Consider the following 24,081-nt stretch of genomic DNA (forward strand, 5'->3'; position numbering starts at 1 on the left):
AAACAAACGAACGCCTGCGAACTAGGACACTGGCGTCGAACCACAATTAGCCAATTGGTCGGCAGGATGCGTACGTCTGGACCACCTACGTACCAATCAAGTACGTATTGTACAGTTGCCATCAGATACATCGGAGCGACCGAGGTGCTCAAACATATCTGAACACACACTCCAGTGCCTTGACAATGAGGGCTATCGTTGTTTTGCTCACCAGTTGGCGCCTCTGTTGATGGTGGTCCAAAAGACTAAAGAACAGCTGTCAGTCATTGAAGTGACAAGTGACATTTGACATTTCGAACTATGGAAAAGACCACCATCTACACTAGCGCCCCTAGCGGCGAATTCATATGCGTTAGCCCTCATAGAGTCTAGTTCAGATATTTGTGAGCACCCTGGCCGCCGCTCCAATCTGATGGCGACTGTTTTATTTGTTCTTTGTCAGGCTTTGTCCTGGAGCGACTGAAATAATGCCCCATTCCTATGGTATCTCGAACTCACGACTGAGTTAAGGGAATCTGACCGGCTAGCATGAGTTGCGTTCTCGCGCGCGAGTCCATACTTGAAGTCGCGCTAAATGTATGGAGTCGCGTGCGAGAACGCATGCTAGCGGATCTGTAAAGTAAAATTCAGCTGAAATTATTAATTAAGGTTAATAACCTTTATATGTACCTTAATTGACCGCCTGCTTGAAAATTGTTACTTTCCTTTACTTTAACCCGACCACGCTGTCATGAAATTAAATAATCTGATAATATTTTTTTATTACATTTTCCGTAAACTCGTTACGTATTGAAAGAAACAAAGCATTTAACAAATTCAGTATTTATGATAACCATTTTCGCCAACGCTGCCATGAAATTAAATCGCTGTTACCGATCACTAAATCAGTAATCATTAGGGGCCCACCTATTCCTATCCGCCGGACGATATCGGCCTGTCAGTTAGAATAAATTTTGACAGTTCCGAACAACTCACAGGCCGATATCCTCCGGCGGACTGGTAATGGGTGGGCCCCTTTAGAGAAATACATATATCTACATATTTACGCCTACTGAATATTGATAGGTAAGTAAATCACCCGTCTCAACCTTAAATTAAATTTTATCGATACCTCAAGAAACTTATATTGCATCCAGGGATTTACAACAGTATTCGATTAAGATTTATCGCCATGGATCCCTCCGTATAGTCGGTATGGTTATTGTAATTCAATCATACGGGCGCGGATCAGGGCTTCTAATTGATATCAAATGTCACGGGACTCGGAATGGAGGCCATAAGTTGCTCGGATGTATGAACGTTTATTGATTCATATCAATCCATAAAAGTTAAATGCAGTATTAGTTGAAAGGGTTGAAACTTCTTGTTAAATGTTGTACCAGGGCAGACGAAATTGGAAAGTAAATTGTGTTGATAAGCGCAGCATAAAATTTTAACTTTGTACCGAAACTAAAGAAAAATAAATAAAATAAATGTTGTGTCGCGGAACACTCCGTTGGAACGAAGATGCTCATGTTATGTTATGATGTTATGTTATGTTATGTTATGTTGTGTTATGTTGTTATGTTATGTTATGTCATGTCATGTCATGTTATGTTATGTTATGTCGTTCTTCGTGTCCGTGTCCGTCATCCTTATTTTAAATATATTAAAATACGTGAGTGACCCGTTATTAATATATTTAATATGTCTGTGTCTCACGGAAGTTGTGTTATCCTTATTTTCATTCTCATTACATATTTCGCAATAGTATGTCTGTGACGGCAAAATCTTACTCTCTTTTTCGCCTAGCCCCGATCCGACAACCGTCCGATATGGGACTTCGTTCCAAAAACGGATAGTAACATCGTAGTATTTATAAATAGGTATTTCTTTAACCAAGTCATTATTTCTTAATACAAATATTAAAGACCACTTAGACGGTCCACTCAGCACGTGACATCTCCACACGCGAACCATACATTTCCACAATCCCTTACGAATACGAACCCTCTGTCGACCATTATAGGAAAATCGATAGCCAGAATTAGAACCAATTTATGACAGTAATTTGGAAACATATTTATGAATCACGCATATTAAAATAGGAATAGAAAGCGTAGGTGTAGAACCATGAAACTAAAAATAACTTTAATTCATAAAAGTAGGTAGAGATCATAACGCGGTAATTTTATTAAATAAAAGCGCCCGCAACCGTAACTTTACTCTACTACGTAATTATAGGGCTTTTTTGTTATGCCTGGTTTACACTGCGCTTGTGAGTAGTGGTCGAGTTACTGGCCCAAAACATTATAATTATGCCCTTTGTACAGTCGCTATCAGATATAACGGAGCGGCCAAGGTGCTCACAAATATCTGAACACGACTCTATTGTCAAGGCGTTGGAGTACGTAATCAGATATTTTTGAGCCCCTCAGCCGCTGCGATATATCTGACGGCGACTACACTTCATGAAAAAAAAACACAAATTTACTATAGTAAAGTACAATTGTTTTTGGGACATTTTTATCATGCCATGGTGTTATTTACTCTACAAATGAAAGTCGAAGAAACCGATTAAATGACTGTCATGATACGAACTTAACACAACTCACAATGCATTTCCAAAATAATATGCAATGCGAGTCAATGGCATATCATAGCAATAATACATTTCAGGCGTTCACCAATGTTGCGGTACACCGCCTGTAGACTGTCGCCTGTCACACCTTAGCAGACTAATTTCAACGTTTCTAATTCCTTAAAACTCTGTGTCACGTATTCTAAATATCCGTCCCAGACCACAAAGTTGGAGCTGAGGTGCTTTAAACGGACGAGGCGAGACACGGCCTCGTTAAATGCGATGTATAATTCAAGTTGTTGATTTTGCTCCTGTTTTACTGACCAAATCAAAGATATAATTTAAAAATCCCCGAGCCATTAAATATGAATGAAGCATTTATATCCAATGGTTCTTAACACAAATATTAGCGCACACTCAGTGTCTTCACGCGCGTGCTTACCACACTCGATCCACAAAACTGATGACCGGGATCGTAAATCTTCTCATTCACACTTGTCTGGTCCTAGCAAGAGTGAAAAGGATAGCGATATGACCCCAATCGTCAGTTTTGTTCCACTCAAAGCGTTGTCTTCGCGCGGTGGTATAGATATTGCCACACGCGAACTAAACATTTCCTGAACGAGCCCTTCCGCCCCTTCGGCGACAATACTAAAAGCATTGATTGTCATTAGGACAGTTTTTGATACAGCCGGTCTACACTGCGCTAGTAGGTAAGTAGTAATATTTCTGCTTTGAAAGTATTACAGTATTACAGACTTTAAAGTCTGATTATGTATGGAAGCCAATCGAACTTAAAAAAATCCATCTCAATTGACGATTTATTTTGTGCCTGCCGTTCTCATCGGTGCATCTGGTACAGTCGCCATCAGATGTATCAGAGCGCCCGGGGTGCTCAAAATATCTGAACACGCACTCTAACGCTTTGACAATAGAGGCGTGTTCAGATATTTGTGAGCACCTCGGGCGCTCCGATATATCTGATGGCGACTGTACATTACTGAGTAGGCAAAATAAGGCGAGATAAATCATCAGTTTATAAAAATGGCAATAAACCTCAAAAACATGTATTACATAAACTTTTGAACATGGTTTATAAACAAGATCAAGAACATATAGATTTTACTTTGTAAAAATATGTTGCAAGATGAACAAAATACGTAGTAACAACTGACACAATGTCACCGCAGCGCAGCTGCAATAAGTCGCAGAATGAACTTTATAGCACGGTAAAGGCATAAAGCTAAGCGGCTTGTGACTTAACTACTTGGATAGAAGCTCTACAACTAATACTACTTACTTGAATAGCCAGTACTAAACACGACGTTTAACGGAACTCGCACGGTCTGCGGCCGGCTTAAGAGTTGCTTTGACGATTAAGGGAAACTATTGTTATAAATCGTTTAAATTATAATTAACTGTGATTAAATTAGTGGCTTCGGGTTCGTGTTATACTAAAGTTAACTTATAATTTAATATCCGCAAGTCTATATAATAACTAAAATGACTATTGTTCACAGCCATTTTTTTGTAATAAAATTCGTCGGTATAAAAATCGTTTCAAATGATCTAATCAATACGAGTAAAAGTGTAGATCATTTTAGTCAAGCCTGCTCCGGTAAGCACCTTCTATTGCTGACTGTATCTACTAAAACAGTTTGTAATATACCAGAGGGCCTAGTCAAGATGCCAATCGTATGCGCCGTAGGCCGTATATCGAACGAAACGGTATTGTCTCTCTATCTATCACTTTTCCATATTAGTGCGACAGAGAGACATTAACGTGTCGTTCGCTACGGCGCAAATAACGATTGGCATCTTTGCTAGGCCCCCAGGAAAGATATAGAAGGGGTTGCTTTCCCACAATTTCCACATTGTTGAGGTTGGCAAAATGGACCACTTGTGTTTCAATAACTTGCATTTAAAACCATCTAACCATACAAAATTACATTGAAACCATCTCAAAACTCAGTTATCCTTTGAGAGTTGATTTATTTAAAGTTGGATCCATTGATAGTTTATTTGGTTACGGCAAGTGGCAGGGACAAAATGTATAGAGCCGGAGCCCCGAGGTCCCTGTGCAGTTGGAAATATCGGGCCCTGGAGACCGGGAAATGTACTTGTGGAAATGTAGACGTATTGGGTAAATTTATGAAGTTATGTTTGTTGATGTGTACGGAAATAGTTTAAATCTACCAGGCTTTAGTTTTAGTTATTTTAGTGGTTATCTATTTCAGTTTAGTTTTAATGTATTTTAATTGAGCGAAGCGAAGGTCTCCGTTTTAACTCACCGGATGTTCTCCTCTACAGGTCGCAATGTTCGACTCGTGAAATTTTGTGACCAGTTTCTATGATTTAATTGAAGTTTTTTGTCGATCCACTTTTCGGAATTGTTTCAAAATGACGGAGCCATGGTTCGCGATGGTGGGTGGAGCTCCCAGAGCCAGTATTAAATATTATTTTATGAATGTTTTTTTAGTTGTGTAGGCATGCCACAGAACGGGTCTTAGGTTAGTTAAATAGTTTTAAATTTGTGTTTGTAAAATAGTTGTGTAATGTAACTATGATGACATTTAATGTAATGTTTTTAGTAGACTTTAAAGTTTATTCTAAGACGCAATATATTGCAAATTTTGTTATGTTTACAATCAATTAAAATAATGTTTTTGTTTCTAGTTCCATGCCATATATATATAGACTTTAATATTATTATTGTTTTTAGTCTACAATTTGTTTGGTAATGAAGCATAAATATTCTTTTAAAAAGTAGAGTCCCCAGCAAGCTCGGCCGAATTTCACCTTCCCGTACAAACGGAGTTTCATTCTCATTATAAAACTACGTGTTGGATTGTAATAAAACTTTGCTCATACAATGACATAAGGTATATCTAGGTCTGTAATTAGTGTTGTATGAAAAACTTAAATTCGCTGGTTTTTTTTAAGTATGGTATCTGAAGCTACATAAAGTAATTACAGGCATAGATATACCTTATCCTATTGTAAGTACAAACTTTCAGAGCAAACTAGCTACTAGTTTAAAAATGAGAGAGTAACTACGTTTTGTCTGGAGAACCGAGAGAACTTTCGGGTAAGAGAATTGTCAAAATGAAGCTTATGTTTAAAATAGTTGTGAGAAAAACGATATAATAAATCAAATTTCTGCTTTATGATGTCTTACAATTCCCACACAAATTACTAGGTACATTAATTCTGAGAAATAGAAAATAAAACGAGGATAGAAATATGTCTTTAATACAAAATATCATAAAATATTTACCATTAGATTTCCGGGAAAGGAAAACGTTATGCGGAAATCAGCGTAATAATAAAAGGGCCCACTTTCCCCTCTACTCAAGTGGCATATGGCGTTCTCGTAAAAACTAGTAAATATACACCTAATCGTTAGAGGGTATTCTATACTTATATATACATAGGTATACTATACGTAGGTACATTATATGTAAACACATACTGGGTTCTTTCAACCCTTCGTCATACTTTGCGAGGTGAATACAAGAATAATTATGAATAATTGATTCTGAATAATTATGGTACAGTCAAGGGCAGAAATATATATACATTCCCGAAGTTTCAAAAATATGTACTCTTACACCTTAGACCATAAAAGCGTGTTCACATATTTTTGAGCCATTTGTCTGGGTCGATATTTTAGCCTTCGACTGTACAGATACTAGTTAAAACAGCTAAATTACATAAATCAATTAAATACATTATTTATTCAAATAGCTTTTTTTGGCTCCCCTTCATTACCCCACGCACTGAATAACCTATCACATTAGGACATGAAACAATCATCATATTTGTATCATTGCATGTTTGAGAAAAGCACTATACATACCTCGGCGTGAAAAGGGGTTGCCGGCCTTATAACTATTTCGTCTCATTATGTTCGGCCGTCTATTCTATTCGGCCGGCAACCCCTTACTTCACGGCCTCTGTAGTGATGTAGGTACTATTGTTTTTGCTAGTTGTCGATGCCATAGTGGAGGCCCATTCAGCTCTCACAAGTATGGCTAAGGCTTGAACAAACGAAAACTATGACGTAAGACGCAAATAAAAGGTGTGTTATCACGCAACACTCCTCTCCCATACATTATCCCAAACATTTTGTTTGAGAATAACGTTACTTCCCCTTTTCCCCGAAATGCGGCGATAACACTATCTCTTAAGGTCTGGACCCACCATTATCATGTTTGCATGTGCCGAATGTTTAGATGTGTACCGCAAACAACATCGGTATTATAAGTGATGTTTTATTTTTCCGTACCCAAAGGGTAAAAACGGGACCCTATTACTAAGACTCCTCTGTTCGTCTGTGTGTCTGTCACCAGGCTAATCTCATGAATCGAGTAAAGCGATATGATTTATCAAATTATTACATACGACTTTAAGGTTAATTGACTTAAAAAGTACCGTTATTTACCTTAAACACAAGAAAAATACAAATCCTCCTGAACTGTTCGGATAGGGATCCGAACATCTTAACATCATACACCGCGGCCCAGTTCTGAATAATAGATCTGATTTAAAACCACTTACCAAATTCTTCCGCGCTCACCATAAATGTAGTAACTACATTTGTAAACACATTTAATTGTCAACCTTATCGTTTATATAATAAGGTACACAATTTAATCAGCGTCTAAACGTAGTTACTGTGTTTATGAGTTCTGGTACGTTCTCGAGCCGCGTGCGAGGTAGCGTGCATTATTTAACGCGCGGCAGTTCGCGTTGCTAATGTCTCATTTCACTCTCCGTGTGACTCACCTTGATGTCAGTGCAAGGCAAGAGAGAAATGCTTTAAATGTTAAGTTTATTATACTGGAGACGTAATCGAATTTAAAAAATCGTATTGTGTTTTTTGCTACTTTAAAGGCGGTACGTCCCGTCCGCTAGTGGCGTAGCTACTAGCTAGGCGTGGGGCCTTTGCCCACGGCCTCGCACTTAGGGGTCCTCGCAAAGCCAACCTTTTTATTACCTTCGGAAACACATTGAAAAGGGTCTCGCAGATATGGTTTTCGCCCACGGCAAGATTGGGTCTTGCTACGCCGCAATCTCTAATATAAGCCCTAAAAGGTTGGGATCGCCAGAATCGTGGTTCGCTGAAACATTTGATCCTAATAGTTACTATAGAAGCAAACACATACACACACCAAGATCATATCGCTGGTAAAGTTTAATGTCTGTTAGCTGCAAAAGAATGTTGCCTGTTATATAAAAAAAATCAGCGTATATAAGGTTTCACTGGTGTCGGAATTTGCTGCTTAAGTATTATTTAATAATAATCAATTACCTATGAAGTTATTAGTAAAAATTATATTATGTGGACAGATTTTGCCTAGTTAAAATTAGTAGAAAATGGGCCTTACCACCATCTTTGGTCCCATACTAGCCTCGCTAGGGTAGGTACTCGTAGGTGCATCATTTTTCTTTATTCTTTATTCTTATTCTTATCATCTGCGGACAAGACTTTGCTGGCGACGGAATTTTCCTTGGGGTTGAGTTGGGATGTCATTCGGCAGAGTTCCGCAAAAAACTGTCATTCCAAAATATTCGAAAAGCGGAACTTGGGCTCCGAAGTAGCACCTATTACCTAACTTAAAACGCAACAAAAAGATGAGATAATCCACCGGTGAATCCAGTGTGACATTAATTAGTCCTTTTCCTTTTACTTACACCACGCAACGCATTTGATAAAACATATTCTTGTAACCAACCCATGTCAAGTTCGTTTTGCGTGGTAAGTAATTTGAACCAATAAATGTGACGTTTTGAATGAAAAGATACCACTTTGTCGCTTACCATAAGAAAGAAATTTGCTTGTATCTTTATGTGTGACAATTATTGTCACACCATTATTTCAACTACTTAATATACAATAACAGACTTTCCACGAAGTTCCGCAATTAGAAAAATATAATACCTATTGACCAGCACTTCCACGCTTAAAGAATGGAAATGGAAATACAAAAATAAATGGGTCCTATAGGTACCCTTTATATATTAGTTATTAGTTCTTTTTTATTAGGGTTCCGTACCCAAAGGTTAAAACGGGACCCTATTACTAAGACTCCGCTGTCCGTCCGTACGTCTGTCTGTCTGTCTGTCCGTCTGTCACCAGGCTATATCTCATGAACCTTGATAGTTAGACGGTTAAAATTTTCACAGATGATGAACTTCTGTTGCCGCTATAACAACAAATACTAAAAAAACAGAATAAAATATATTAGGGGGCTCCCATACAACAAACGTGTTTTTTTTGCCGTTTTTATAGATAATGTTACGGAACCCTTTGTGCGCGAATCCGACTCGTACTTGGCCGGTTTTTTAAGTTAGTCAAGATCATGAAATAAAACTATGAAAACGGATTATATCGCGTATATTGAATTCATAATACATCCCGCCGTTTCGAACCCTTTACAGCGTTCGTGGTCAACGGGTGACTGAGGAAAAACTACGTTTCATAGTTTCCATAGACGTTCCGTAGACGTTTTATTTATTTTATTTATTTATTTTTAAAAACTGTAATAGGTGTCATATATTAAAGAAAAAGTGACGAAGCCCTCCAGTGGTGAAGGCCGGATTCGAACCGGTGTCTTTAGCTATCGCGGCTAACGCCATGAACCCCTAGGCCACCCCGCCACGGCGGTGCCCGTCCGAATTTCTCGACTATATGCCATCTTATTAGTAAGACTAGGCGTCTTTGACCAGCTCTAAGGGCAAGCAGTGCGCGCTTGCACCTCCTAAACGAACTCCTTACGGATTTACGTTGTAGCGAGAGACACTAGTGCTGCCATCTATGAATTTATTTTTGTTTATTTTCATAGTTTTATTTCATGAATAACTATCGCGGTAAACGAAGACAATATTAGTCAAGATCAGCTTACATACATCCTATCATACTAGGCACATACATAATAGCTGTTCTTACAACAGGGTGTAAGTTAAGTTTTACTTTATAACTAAGTAGTCGTAAAGTATGAGTAAGTAGTTTTATACAAATTTACTAGTTAAATTTGTGTTTGACCCAGTTAAAACCATGTACAGTGATGCTAAAATATTCATTTTATTTCGCTGATTTAATGTACACGTTAACGTATAAAGCTGGTCATAAAAACATCTAACTTTGTAGCTTGTATAAAAGTCTGTTGTAAACTAGGCTGGAATTCACAAACCCCTCTTAAGTCTGACTTATCTTCTTCCAGTGCCATCTCCTATCTGAGGTCGCCTATCATGAAGGCTATACGGACTAGAAAGAGCCGCGCGGAATAATGAGCGTGTGAAGATTTTTAAGCCATGACTAACTTCTTCTGACTTCTTATCAAACGTAATCATGGTCTATGGTATGGCATCTCTCAAGAATCGCCACAGTCAGTCTCATAACAATTTCCCGTGATTTTGACCGGATTTTCTTCTGGACGTGGTTGCCATTCAATACCCTCAGAGCCCACTTGGCCATCAGACCTACGAGCAACTTGTCACATAGCTCTAGCAATTCAACTCTCTTCTGGATACCGCAAATTATAGGTATTTTATATTCTGCACTTCAGTCGATCGACCAAATACCGCAATGAAAAGAAAATCGTTATCGAAAATAAATTAAGTAATGGAAATATAGTGTAGTCATGACGTAGGCTTGCTACGTATGATAATTTTACGTCCTAATTATAGATCTTAAATATTAATTATTTATTTAATTGTTAAATGTCATCTAAATGCCAGCGCATGTAGATGACTAGTATATAAACCCTGCAACATCCTCAATAAATTAGTTAGTATTGAACCAAGCCTCTGACAATCAATTACTACTCCTAACGCCGCACCACATATGGCGACCCTGCCAGTGGGACTGCTCGGCAGTCCTGGGTTCCGAGCCAACTAAACCGCGCCGCGCCAGCCACCCAGCTCTACTAAGAAGCTCACCAATGACTAACGAACTAAGAAGCCGAAGACCCTGCACGACTCTTCAGATTACAAAAACTCGAAGTATGGAAAAGCTGACTACAACTTCAGCCCAGTGCGGTCTTACAACAATCACCGTAACGATAACAATACATACCGAAGGGCAGACTACAGAAACAGCAAAATGGACAAGGAAGCAGCCACTATTCTTGTAAGGTAATCCTAGCGCTAAGATTACGGTCGAGTACATAGCATCTTGTGAATGCAACGTGGTGATGCATGCATGCAACGTCCCCGACCTCGCGAGATTGCTGCAATTTCGCTGCAGACTTTTCGGTTTATTCTTAAAATATTCTGTAGGGGAAGGGGGCCCAAAGGGGGCACCTTAACGGAGTTTTAAAAAAATGGTTTGTAATCCAGTAACATTATTCATTTGTTGGCCACAAGGTCCATTGTTAAACACTTTTCGATGGATTATAGCTGAATTTATCGAAAAATGAAACACAAAATAATTATACGCAATTTACAAAACCCCTACGATTGCCCGCTTTGCCCAAAAAGGGGGGGGGGAGTAAAGTGAGCACCGGTTACGCACATAATGTACCGAAATGAGAAAAGAAAGCGTATTGATTAATTTTGTATTTTAATCTCTTAGCAGCAATCACAGAGGAAAATCACAAAAAAAAAACCGCTAAAGATCTGTTTTCTTCAACAACATATGAATGATAGCTACTAATCTTATCCCGTAACGCAGCGAATGTGTTAATATGCCTCTATCTGTTACCTATATCCTAATATTAAGAACTTCGTTTATATCTCCTGACACATGCCATGCCGTAGCAGTGCCCGAATTACCCTGCCGGTTTTGCCTTTTTCTACACATAAGATATGCAATCAAAATCTAACCTCAAAATATTGAGACATGTGGAGTTTAGTGCAACGGTATTGCGGCCAGATAAGTAATTAATAATTAACAGGCATTGATAACAGCATTGCAAACATAAAAAATAAGGCCTACTGTCCACGACGCGTAGCTGCATAGACGCTGCATGAATACGCAGTGCAGCTGCCATGCAGCCCGGCGTACAGACGTTGTCCACGAAGCGTAGCGTAAGCGTATCGTAGCCTACATTTCCTTTCATTCGTGAGAATGTCGTCCAACGATGAAGACGTTATTTACAAAAACTCAACGTGCTATTCCTTGCGATGTAGCCCGGCGTATGACATGCAGTACGCCCAGCGGCGTGAAGCTTGCATGCAGCGTCGCTGACGCGACGTTGCCGCTCCGTCGACAGAGTTGTGCGGTTTTGTACGTAGGCTGCAAGCAAGCGTACAGCAAGCGTACAATGACGAGTACGCGTCTATGCAGCTACGCTTCCGTGGACAGTAGGCCTAAGAGAACCCACAAAACATACCTTGAAATATTTTTCAAAAAACAGCTAAAAACATTTTTTGAGCGGGACGAATGACGCGAGGTGCGCGGGCGGCGGGGAGTACTATCGAGTGTACCGACCGTGTAGTAATGAAAATAATTATATTAAGATCTCGAATTGTCAAATAACCGCGTCAACGCTAATATTCTCATTTTTACTAAACCTACGTGTTCCTAATCTTACTAACAAAGCATTCCTTACACTAATTTAAAGTTAGACGCCAATTAACTTGAAAATTGAAACTACGCAGACGCCAAAGCCAAGCAACAACCAAGTATTCAATACTGTGGACGGGAGCAACTGCAAGTTGCAACTATTCCGAAACTTGCAGCATGCCGCGGCCTCCATGCAGCCTGTAGCATACAGTTTCTAGCTTGTGCTTCTCAATGGGGATCAGTGACAAAGTGCTGGAAGACCACAGGATTGTGAGATTGAAGTCTCTTAATGAAAGAGGCAGGCGATATAGTTTGGTTTAGTTTAGTTCGCGGGGTCTGCCAGCGTAACTTTAACAGCATTTCTTCAAGGCTTCGTGGGATCAGGTTCTTCACGCTCACTACGCGTAAGCGAGAGCGAGGCGGCTGTGAGCACTGCACTTTAAAGATAACACGACCAAAATTTAATTTTGAAAAATGAAGATGACTTGATTAGTCGCTGGCCAGTAGCCATGACCCTAAGACATGAAATTTCGACATGGAAGAAGATAAGCAAAAAAATATATAAAAAATCTGTGCTAACTCTTTTCCATTAAATAAAAGCATCCGCAAGGCACCCTAAAGCCGAATGGAAAATAAATTCCAAAAATTCTATGAGCACAAAATTAAAAAATTCCGGCCCTCTTAATTTTCCAACTTACGATTCATTCCCTGCAATTAGTCGATGAGAATCAGACTAACATAACCTTGAAAAACTCGTATATATACTTTATTGCTACTTCAAACTGAACCATACCTCGTTAAGATAAAGTTCAAATTTTAATCTGACAATAAAAGTATACAGAGTGCGTATAAATGCTCGGATTGCAATGGAGGAAGCCTTTCTTAAATTCAGTAGAGAAACACAACCATAAATTAGTTAAGCAAACGCTTCTTTGAGATCCTTAATTACCGTTATCCTTTCTCATTTAAATTTAACTCTGGCATTAGAGAACGGGATGAGACTTTCATACTTAAAGCCGGTTGCAATTTGTTCGGATTAATTAAATGTGAAACCAATTTCAGGAAAAGTTGTCAGATACACGTATAATGTGAGCCATTTATTTATTTTTTATTTTATTATTCAAATATATTTTTTTATCAGGATATATAATTTGAGCAAGGACTGTCTCACTTCAAACATAGATGAGAAATTTATACTTTGCCTTACGCTAATACTATAGCACCAAAAAAAAGGAATCAGTATTATTTTTTTTGTTTCTTATTTGCTGACAATTTTTTTTTATGAAATAGGAGGCAAACGAGCAGACGGATCACCTGATAGTAAGCGATTACCGCCACCCATGGACACCCGCAACACCAGAGGGGTTGTAAGTGCGTTGCCGGCCTTTAAGATGGGAATACGCTTGGGATTGCCAGACTTCATATTATGTAGAAATTATAGAAGGGAAGCTTAGTCAGGCGTCAATCGTTTATAGAAAACGCCAATATTAAATATTTTCATTAAGGAAACTTTAAGTCTAGCTTGAAGAAAGTTTCATTAATAAGTAAAATAAAATAAATAATGCATGGAAATGATGTGATCAGTTTTCGGTCGCACCTGAACGTGTAGCTAACGTGCCAATTGTTAACGCTCCGTAGCGTATCATACTCTTCCCTCTCTATCACTCTTCCCCACTAGTGTGACAGTGACAGTTGCGTTTCGTTCGCTACGGAGCGTTAATGATTGCACGTTCGCTACGCGCCCTGACATTCCTATACGCCAATCAAAAACTATTTGAGCGTTTCGAACATGGCGTTTGTCGACAAACGATTTCCATTTTGGCTACGGCCCTAGTTCACATATTAATAAATAAAATATCTGGGAGACCGAGGTTTGCTCGAAAAACATATAAAAACTCAAAAAGGCGCGTTTCCCCAGAGATCTAGCTAGATCGATGTTTCGCGGCGCGGCGGGCCCACGGCATTCGCGTTCATATAAAAAAAAAAAAAATATTTTTATTCGGTAGCTTAAAAAACACAAATTACAATATCTGCGCTGGTGCCTCTTTTTAAGTGAGAAAACACTTGTGCTAAGAGAGCACCGCTCTTCCACGCGGTTAGTTAACAGTTATCTTAGAAGTATATAAAGTATATTTAACTACATTTTTTTTTTAACATTAACAAAACAACTAAACATGATTTCAATGTAATTATACTACTATAGGGTACTTAATATAGAAAAGATGTGTGTGTGTGTATATATAGGTATCAAAGGATTGATTCACCCCGCGCCGCATCGCTTCGCTTCGCGTTCGCGTGTTGTTCGCCTACGTAGTACGCTGCGTTACTTTTCTTTAAACATTCATCTGCTTCTCGTCTTAGCGATTTTAAGGAGCCCAAACTCAATAAGATTGGGTTTGTATAACAGTTTCAATAGTCACCTTCGGCCTCCATCATCAGCTGGAGACCGAAGGTGTGAGGTATACTTTGGAAGTTGTAATATGGAAATACTAATTCTACGCAGACGAAGTCGCGGACTGAAGTAAGTACTTGCTTTTCTGACCATTCGCAGCACATGAGGTCTAATTGACTATATGTCTGTACATTCCTCTATTGACAATAGGGTATTTGACATTTTTTTATGAATGGTATCAGTCAATCAGATTTGTTTTGAGGATCAAATGTCTCTATGGGACCCATTGTCTTAATAATGTTTAGTTTTTAAGTTTATGAAATTTTATCACTTTACTGACGAAATGCTTCTAACAAAATGGCAATACATCGTGACGTCAACATGTAACGTCGCTAATGTCGCTATTGCTTAGAAGCCGTTTCCATGTATGGAAAACAAGGAAATTGCGATTTCGTCGGTGAAATATTGCGTTTATGTATATTGTTGCTGTACATTTTTTTTATAAAATGTAAGGAATCGAATGGTACTGGTACCATTTTTTTTCCTATTTGTAAGTTATTTTTTTTTATTGAAACTGAGGTTTTAGTTTTTTTTTATTATTCCTATATATTTCTAGTTTCTTTTTTTTTTCTCTTCATTTTGGCACAAACAGTGATTACAGAAAAGTGACATTGAAAAATATTACATATAATATTGACAATGCAGTGCCGAAAACGTAATAGATTAGTTATAAATTTGTTGCAACGGACCTGAATTAACTTAACTATAAGAAGAAGATGAAATTGAAAGAAGGAAGACGTCCAGTCTGACTGCTATTCCCATGTCACCTTTAAATTTATTGTGATAAATTGTTCATTTTCTACCTATTTAACTAGATTTAGTTATAGAATACGACATGAATCAACAACCCTATTATATACCTACGTCACTCACGACAGAGGGCTGTCTGATAATTAGGTATGCTCGGAGCCGGATGCAGGCGGGATGTTGCAGCAGAATAAATACGCTCTGCGTTTGACTTGCAATAGCGTCATTAATTAGCTATGTTTTGAACTTGGAAAGTAATTAGCGGTAAATAAGCTTCACATCGGAGACTGAAAACAGGCGAGACGCGAACCCGCAATTTTGGATCACTAGTCCATCGCTCTGCCAACTGAGTTACCGAGACTTCACTCGATGTCAGCGAATATTTCCACCATATCACTCATATGCGCCTTAGGGAGGCGCCTAGCAAAATCTACCGTAAATTACCACTACTACTACTACTTAGAAGACCAATATGACTTGGAACTGGTAGCCGTTTAAGAATTTTTCCACTTTTCACTTATTTTCTAAGCTTTGATGTCAATTTGATATCGAAATATCTGTTCGAATACGCCTCTAGGAATGTTTACCGTAGTAAAACATTCATCATTCATTATTCATTACGGCGGTCATTTATCATTACGGCGGTGAAGCGAGTGGCGTCACTTTTAATTTTATTATCCCTACTAATAATGCGAAAGTAACTCTGTCTGTCTGTATGTTACCTTCACGCTTAAACCGCAGAACCGATTTAGACGAAATTTGGTATGCAGATAGTTTGAGGTCCGTGAAAGACATAGGGTAATTTTAGTCAATCATCATCATCATTCAACGGAAACGAAGTCGAGGCTAGAAGCTAGTTTTATATAATATTCTACTCAAATAGTGTCTCCATTTATTCTCATTTATAACAATTTAAATGCACAGGTGAATGTAGCATCGCAGACGTTCAAGTTTACTCATTTTACTTTAACATCGGAGATTGCAAATATTAAAAGTTAATAAGAGTGAAATGGGAGCCTTTCTCTCGCTCCGGGCGGGGTTTGCACTGCTCTCTTTGAGACCATGTTGCCGGTGACTCGAATAAAGACTACATAATTCTGAAACAGATACGCAACTCTTGAAAAAACTGAAGTTCCCATTTGCATCCATAATAATTTTAGTACGCACAAAAGCGGTATACGTGTCGTGGCCAGATGATAGAATTGGTCGTTTCACGATGTGGCATTCATTTCATGTGCGCGTCATGAGCGCAAGCGCGAGCAGGCGTCCGTTACGTAGCGCTGCGCGGCAACTACAGACACCAAAATTGGCGTGGGCCGCATGTACTTTGTAGCGACGCGACGAAATCGCGGAGTGAGCCACGCCTGCCTATATAATCATAGTGTAGTACAGCGCTACGAAGTGCTACGGCATGGCGGCGTAGCGTTGCTCTGCTCGCGCAAATTTTCATAATTACTTTTCTATCTGGCTATAGATATTGATTATACCACTTTGTTTCTTGTAATTGTGTACTGTGTTTCATTTCAACTGTGGTTACTCATAGAGTACGTCTGAATGTCTACCAAATTTAACCAGTTTGACAGTACTGGCTTCCCTCGAATGCTGCTCGAGTTGTTACTCTGGCTGGTCGTGGCGGCCATACGATACGGTATTGACAACGTACTTCAACAGTGGCTTATCTGAAGTACCCCTCGTGTTACTTAATCTATGAATGATTAAGGGTTTTTTTAAGTGGTGCAATTTACTTTGCTAGCGTCTACCGAGAAGATAAGCTCGCGTGGTCCTGTTTAATGCAAGATGCTTGGAAAGGATGTTGGAAAAATAGTGGAATATCTGAAAAGTAGGACGTTAACGCACTTTGTGTTAGCTGCTTTGGTAACAAAGGTTCTTAGAATAAGTAGGTACTGTAGAAATAAAGATATACTTCTAAACAGTTTCAAAGAGAAGCGTTAGTATATAATTAACTGTAATGACGGTTTATTAAAAAAAATCTTCATTTAGAAAAACATAGTCATACATTTAATTTAACATTAGGTAAAGGTACGTCTTTTTTATTACTTCTACCTGAACTAGGGAAATCCTGTATCTCAGGTAGAGAAAAATAAATTACAAAAAGAAAAACTTATGAGTAAAACTTAAACGTAGTAGCGACTAAGATAGTTCATACCACCATGCCACCAATATTCCGGTCTCTGCTTATGAGTTTAACTCAGTTACTGAAATAGATGTTATCCATACTAATATTATAATCCATACTTAATATTATAAATGCGAAAGTCTGTCTGTCTGTCCGTCTGTGTGTTCCCTCTTCACGCTTAAACCGCTGAATCGATTTAGATGAAATTTGGCATAGAGATAGGTTGAGTCCCTGAGAAGGACATAGGATAGTTTTTATCCCGAAAATCATCCCTTAAGAAAGTAAAAAGCGGGGTGGGATTGAGATAATTAATGAAGTGTCTGCTAATTTGTGTGCATAATATGCTCAAATTGAATAATTGCTATAAGATTTTCTCCAGGCGCTATTCTTTTTTTTTTACGATGATTAAGGCAGGCGTTTGACCACGATTACTTACTCTAGCTGGGGTTACTAAGTCCACGCAGACGAAGTCGCGGGCAATATTATAATACGAAAGAAAAAATTCTAAAGCGAAGTCCAGGGCAGAGATCGAATCTGCGTCTTCAACCGCGAATGCCGAAGACACAGGTTTGATTTTATATAACACTAGCGACCCGCCCCGTCTTCGGACGGGTAGTTCAACTAATTTACACAAAACCTTTACAAATTATACCTATAAACCTTCCTCTTGAATCACTCTCTATCTGTTGAAATCCGTTGCGAAGTTTTAAAGATCTAGCGTACATAGGGACAGACGGACAGACAGTGGAAAGCGACTTTGTTTTATACTATGTAGTGATAATATCAGTTTAATTGTAGTTTATTAATGTATCTAATCACAAATCAAAATATTTAACAAAAAATAATGTTTTTTTTTTGTATAACAACAAATAATTGCTAAAATTCCGATACGCAACTTGGAGAATAAATTGACGGTCCTCAAAGAATCCCAAACTGTTTTCTTCAAGAGTTGCCGAGCAAACAGAATCACAAATTCATGAAATGTTAATAATTTTTATGGAGGGCGGCCTCTGGACTGTATTCTCATCGTGTTCCTAGCAATCGGCTCAGGCCAGCATACACATACGTAATATTTAATATTGATCAAAGTGATCTAAGCGAAAACTCTCGTATTTATAAACTGAAATACACATACATACATACATATAATAACGCCTATTTCACACGCCTAGAAGGGTAGGCAGAGACCACGGATTTCCACTTGCTACGATCCTGGCATACCTCTTTCGCTTCCTTCACTCTCATAACATTCCTCATACACGCTCGCCGGTTTAGGGTGCTCTTGACCTGGCCTTTCTTCAGGATTTCCCCGATCTGATCAGAGAAAATCCGTCGAGGTCTACCCCTTCCAACTCCCGTTTCTACCTCTCCCTTATACACTCTCTTTGCTAGGCTTCATTCACTCATTCTTTCCATGTGTCCAAACCATCTCAACATACCTTTCTCAATTTTTGTCACTACATCTTCGAACTGGAATAGATTTTATATATTAAAGAAAAAGTGGTAAGCTTAAGTGGGACTGGGCGGGACATGTCTGTCGCATGCACCCGGAAAAGTGGGCCAAAATGGTTACTGAGTGGGACCCACGGAGCACCATAGATGGTGCAGGCCGGGATTCAGGCAGACCAAAAAGGAGATGGCGGGACGACTTGGACGCATTCTACCCCAAATGGTGGGAAAATGCCGATGACAGGGTCGAGTGGAGAAAACGAGGGGAGGCCTTTGCCCAGCAGTGGGACACCAAAGTAGGCTTAAAGCCCTCCAACGGTGAAGGCCGGATGCACTTATTTTTTAGCCACCGTGTATAAGTGATGAAAGTACCAATAGTGACCCATTCTTAATATTGCTTCTATGGCAAAGCGGGATTAAGAAAGCCCTATTCGGATTAACAAAACTACAAAAAAAAATCTGCGATAAAAAGTGTTTTTACGATAAAAACCCAAAAAAATACATAAGTTTTCGCAATCAAAGATCAAATTTATGCCAGTTTGAGCGGCGAATATTCGCAAGGGATAGTAATAACACCCCTGATACTGATAGAGCTTCAAATTATTTACTTAGGGAGTCGAGGGGCTCTTAACAGATAGACTGTAATTTTATTTAAATCTTAATAACCCACAATTATTTATTTTGAGTAGAAAAAAATGCATAGGTTTTCTTACGGAAATGTTCGCAATATTTCATTCTTGCTTATAAATTTTAGTGCTCAAAAAGATTAATAACGATACTTCATTTAAATTTTTTTCATCAAGTTGTTGGGCTTAGCGGGAACGGAATTTTATTAAGATTATTTAAGAAAGACAAAATTCGAAGAGGGTATTTAAAAGTAATATTTTGTTAGGTAAAATAATTCAATAAATTTGCCTGCCGGCCTACTTATAAAAAACTTTGCTTTAATTATGAAATATTTTGACCAAAAACCACTTTTTTTTCTATATCTGTGTAGTCTAGTAAAATTGTTACAGTGTGTTATATATTTGTGATCTACTCACAAAGCCCTTTCATTTGGTACCCCACAACCCCACATGGCATGTTTAAAAGAAAAAAAAGTTTGTACTGCCGACTTAATGACGTCGCAGCAACTACCCCCACCACTTTCTCGCTTGTCATCTGATATTATTGTATTCAGGACATTATACTGAATACCATATTCACCTATATACGAGACGACACGAACGAAAAGTATCCTAAAGCATGTTCGGCCACCCTAAACGTTATAAAGCGTTGGGTCTTTGTTTTTTTCTGGTATAAAAATCTCATTCCTTTTCAAATTATTCTGTTTTCCAATTTACATCAGCATGTAAAACAATAAACTTTCATTAAAACACTAAATTTGTCTCAAAGCAACATTTGCGACATAATTTAGAGACTTAACGCGTTTTCTTTATTAAAAGCTTAATCTGGTCCTGCCGCACAATAAGTGCTTAATTTCTAAACCTCATACCTCTATTGCAACTTCACCGTTATCACAAGGTAGTTAAGGTAGTATTTCAGTTGTTAAGGATGGGTTAAATGGGGTAGTGGAAGTGGGTATGTTTGTCGTATAAATAGTTGAGGCTGCGAGTGAGTTGTTTGCTGAGGGATTCTGGCCCCGCCGGGGCGCTGGTAATCGTTTCTTGGGGATTTTTACCTTGTAGTTAATGTTACCGGTAGTGGTACCAGGAGTTTTGTATAAATATGAAGGGTTAAGTAGATTAGGAGTGTAAAGGGGCCTACTGACTATCAGTCCGCCGGACGATATCGGCCTGTTAGTTGTTCGGAACTGTCAAATTTTTGTACTGTCACACTGTCAAACTGATAGTTAGTGGGTTCCTTAAGAGATGTGGTTTGTCGTTTCTAAGGCAAACTTTTAGAAGGTAATAATCACTATATACTTAGTATAAAACAAAGTCGCTTTCCGCTGTCAGTCCGTCCATCTGTCCCTATGTATGCTTAGATCTTTAAAACTACGCAACGGATTTTGATGCTGTTTTTTTAATAGATAAAGTGATTTAAGAGGAAGGTTTATATGTATAATACATCAGCATTTAGGCTCATAAGAGAGGATTCGAGAAGTACTTGATAGACATGCATATTTATAAGAAGAACAGAACATTACAGTCCAATCCACACATCCTAACGAGCCTTCTTTGTCCACAGTCCTAGAAAGCGGCGACGAGCCCGCCGCCTGCGGCAACCACCGAACGCTAGTCCTGGCCAACCACCAGAGCACCGGCGACGTGCCCCTCCTTATGGGGGCGTGGAACCCGCGCGCGGGCGTGCTCTCCAACCTCATGTGGATCATGGACCGCGTGTTCAAGTTCACCAACTTCGGCGTAGTCAGCGTGCTGCACGAGGACTTCTTTATACAGGCGGTGAGTGGTCTATTCTATCATTGATTGATTGGCTGATCATCAATTCATCTTCCTCGCGTTGTCCCGGCATTTTACCACGGCTCATGGGAGCCTGGGGTCAGCTTGGCAACTACTCCCAAGAATTGGCGTAGGCACTAGTTTTTACGAAAGCGACTGCCATCTGACCTTCCAACCCAGAGGGGAAACTGGGCCTTGTTGGGATTAGTCCGGTTTCCTCACGATGTTTTCCTTCACCACCAATATCAAATGATATTTCGTACATACGTTCTGAAAAATTCATTGGTACGAGCCGGGGTTTGAACCCGCGACCTCCGGATTGCAAGTCGCACGCTCTTACCGCTAGGCCACCAGCGCTCCTGGCTGATCATCAATTAGTCATAAATTTATAAGTTCTACCTATAATCGGCTCAAATCGAACCAAACTAACTATGCGTTGCGGTATAAATGTTTATAGTGGCATTTCCACATTTGGTCACTTCAAAGTATGTGCAGAGTTAGATGGAGTCTAGCTAGAAGCACTGTTATTAGCCCTCAACCAAAGGTTGTCTGAAAGAGATCACTCTTTAGCGATGAGACCGCCTGTTCGCGAGCGCCTTTCCAATATCGGATGTCGGAAGGCGCCTATGATAAAAACAGCTGCAGGAGAGTGCCATTGGTATTAAGTCCGCCTTTTTTGTGTTATTTATAGTTTTTTAGTAATGACGATTTATTAAATGCATAAATAAATACAGAGAAACGCATATATCTTACGTTTTACTTCCTCCCGAAATCCGATATCGGATTGGACAATGTGAAAACGCCCTTATGATAAGTAAAGGACTTACCGTAAAATTTTTGTTGGGAGGCCTTTTTCATCGCCATGGGAAATGTGTCAGGGCCAGAGCGTTATTGAAATATGGCAGTTTACACGTACTTTGCAACAGGTTTGTATTGTCCACTTATTTATCAAATATATAGGTATAACAGTTTCATTATTTTATTTATTTTTATTTTTAAACTTAGACTAGGGTAGACCCATATAGTGGGAAGATTTGCTGACTATGGATGAGGTCTTGGTGGCTCAGTTGGCAGAGCGCTGGAGTATCGATCCAGAGGCCGTGAGTTCAAGTCTCACCCAAGGCAGCAATTTTTCCACTTTTAAATTTACGTTGTGACATCAAAATGATATCTAAACTGTTACTTGTCCGTAAATGTATTAGCGCAGGCGAGACGCACGGACGATTGTGATTTGGCCTTCTATAGGTTGTTAATAAAAATAAATAAATCGATAAAAACAAAGTTAAAATTATTTTGAACTTTTATTGAGTGACGGGTTTCATATTTCAACCAATTATTTTCAGATTCGAACCAATAATTGGAATTGTATCGGAGTGACAGTGTTTTCACAGTTATAATAAATCGAAAGCTGGAAATGTTTTACTTATCGAGTAATATTTTGAATCTAGCCTGGAAAATTTTCATTTTTGTAAACCATTTTTACATACATTTTATATGTTTGTATGAACCATCACGAAACTGACTCCCAAATTTTGTATGAAAAACTGGGGACACTTTTTTCTTTCTTTTGATCAATAGTCCTCGTAGTTCTCAGTCAACAACCCAAAAGTTGTTAATTTTTCGAAAAAAGTAAACGATACACTTTTTTTATGAAAACCCTCGCTTATAATACCCGTACTGAAAACGTCCATAGTCTACGGCAAAATAGGTATGTATTTAGGTCTCAAAGAATCTCAATTAGAAGTCTGTGCGCTATGAAAGCAATCTACCGGCTATTTTTATTTTTATTTAATTATTTATGTGAGCGAGCCTTAGTCTCCCACTGCTAGGCAAGGGCCTCCCTCCTCCCTTTCCACGTATCCCGGTCTTGACCCGACTCCCACCAGTTCCTATCACAGGCGTCAATGTCATCTCGCCGAACCGTCGAGGTTTGCCGCGACCCCGGGTTAAATTTTGTGGGACCCAATTGGTTATTGTAAAACAACAACTAATTTTATAATACATTAAGTATTCAAAATTACATAATTACATTCTGCGCGTCCGTCAGAGTATTACCAATAGTTCAGCCACGGATTCAATATAAAATAACAAGTAGCAGATGCGCCACTACAGGACGAAAATATCAACATTTAATGTTAATTATCAGTACACTAGTTTATCCTCTTTGATTCCTTTTTTTTACAGCTGCTGTGAATCAATAGTACACTAGTTCCTCTTTGATTCCTTTTTTTACAGCTGCTGTGTACAGTGCTACATAAAATTGTAGAACTGTAGTGAGGGCGCCACTGAGCTTCAAGAGGTATTAACACAATGTGTTATTGCATCAGCAAACATCCATAAATCCATCTCCTTATACCGCATGTTTATGTTCACAAAAATCTGACAAAAATGCGATTGCGTAGTGAAAAGTCAACTGGTGTTGCCATTATTTTACGCCTGGAGTTTCGTTTTCTTTAATTTCTAAAATTTCGTGTAACATGTACATGCTGTTCAGTGTTCAAGCATGCAGCTTTCGATAACAAAAAAAAAACGATATATGATGGAACCTTCCTATATCTAAGCGTAAGCGTAGATCGACAGCTTACTTTACTAACTTCGGACCAGTTGTTTATTGGATAAGCAAAAGCCATTCAACAAAGAGTAAATTAAATGTACTTAAAGTAAACTTAAAACACCCATAAATTGGTCACAGGTCCATTAAATTCACTGTCCGTTAACTTTGTGCACCTCAGGTGAACAAAGGGTGAATCAAATATACTTAAAGTTTACTTAATTAAGAAAATCATAGGTGAATTAAGTGTATTTTTAGTATTTTTTAGTTTA

The 24,081-nt window shown here is 38.7% G+C and overlaps 1 long non-coding RNA gene across 1 annotated transcript in view; it reads right to left on the reverse strand.

Moving 5' to 3' along the window:
* Window positions 1-21,308: 21,308 nt before the first annotated feature.
* LOC134747793 (uncharacterized) overlaps window positions 21,309-24,081 on the reverse strand; it is a 331,875-nt gene continuing 329,102 nt past the window's right edge. Inside the window, exon 2 of the long non-coding RNA XR_010128362.1 lies at window positions 21,309-21,621. This is a non-coding gene — a long non-coding RNA (uncharacterized LOC134747793). The remainder of the gene's footprint in view (window positions 21,622-24,081) is intronic.

Source organism: Cydia strobilella, chromosome 15 (assembly GCF_947568885.1).
Source record: "Cydia strobilella chromosome 15, ilCydStro3.1, whole genome shotgun sequence".
NCBI lineage: Eukaryota > Metazoa > Arthropoda > Insecta > Lepidoptera > Tortricidae > Cydia > Cydia strobilella.